The sequence below is a fragment of the Etheostoma spectabile genome, chromosome 1 (assembly GCF_008692095.1).
Source record: "Etheostoma spectabile isolate EspeVRDwgs_2016 chromosome 1, UIUC_Espe_1.0, whole genome shotgun sequence".
Lineage (NCBI taxonomy): Eukaryota > Metazoa > Chordata > Actinopteri > Perciformes > Percidae > Etheostoma > Etheostoma spectabile.
This window is the reverse complement of record NC_045733.1, coordinates 31,208,075-31,209,093: the sequence shown is the minus strand read 5'-3', so window position 1 is coordinate 31,209,093 and position 1,019 is coordinate 31,208,075.

The following is a 1,019-nucleotide window of genomic DNA, read 5'->3' as shown; positions in this document are numbered from 1 at the left end:
TGAAAAAGTTTGGGAACCACTGGTCTATGGGAACAGATGTCGTAAATCCGCGTTCATCATGATATCATCTGCGCATGCAAAAAAAAAACATATTGCACAAGCGCAGGACGGATCGTGCGGGCAGGACGGATCGTGTCCCGACAGGAACTACAGATCCGCTACCCGATCTGGCAAACTTGCATAGTGCCGTTATAGCCGGTAGAAGGCCGCAAGGCCAACGTAGAAGTGCCATTCACCCTGTTACGTGTTGATGAACCTCTGAAACAATTTTGGAAACATTATTTAAAGGCACAAAAAGTTACCTAGTGTTTCTCTAACTGCTCCTAAGATCTCTGCAGGGTAAATTGAGACAGGTAGCTAGACTATCTGTCCAATCTGAGTTGTCTGTCGAAACGTCTATTTTGGTCCTCGGCATTGTCTGGCATAGCGAGACTTTCAATGGCTTAACGTGACATACTGTATAAGTCCTACCTTTGCATATTTCTGCCGGAGGGACATGCCTGACTGGTTCTTGAAGTATCTTGACACCACCAAAGTCAAACTAGATGTTGGAATGCAGCCATTAAATCTAAAGGTGGTTGCTTATCCTAAGGTTTAAAGGTTGCTCATCCTAGTGGAAGTATGGCTTTACATATTGTATAAACAGAGACCCTATATAAACCATGATGAAGAAGCTGGGAGCCAGAGTGTTATATTGGGCAGAGACACTCTGTATGTCTGTATTGATGCTGAATTCTTTCATGTAATAAACCTTCTAATAATCAAGAAACGGTGTCAAGCGGATTACTGTCAACACATCATCCAGCATGGCTCAGACACCACATTCTGACCTTATCTGTATCTCTTATGTAAAGTCTGGAGGGTTGTCTGAGTGGAGTGTGTATGTAATCAGTGATGTTAGTTGACCTTTAAAGGTTATGTTTAGTTGACAGAGATTTTATTTTGTCCTGGTTTTGGATTTCAACCTTGGAAATGTTCAGACCTTTGGAGACAATCAAGTCCAGAGTGTGCCCCTTATT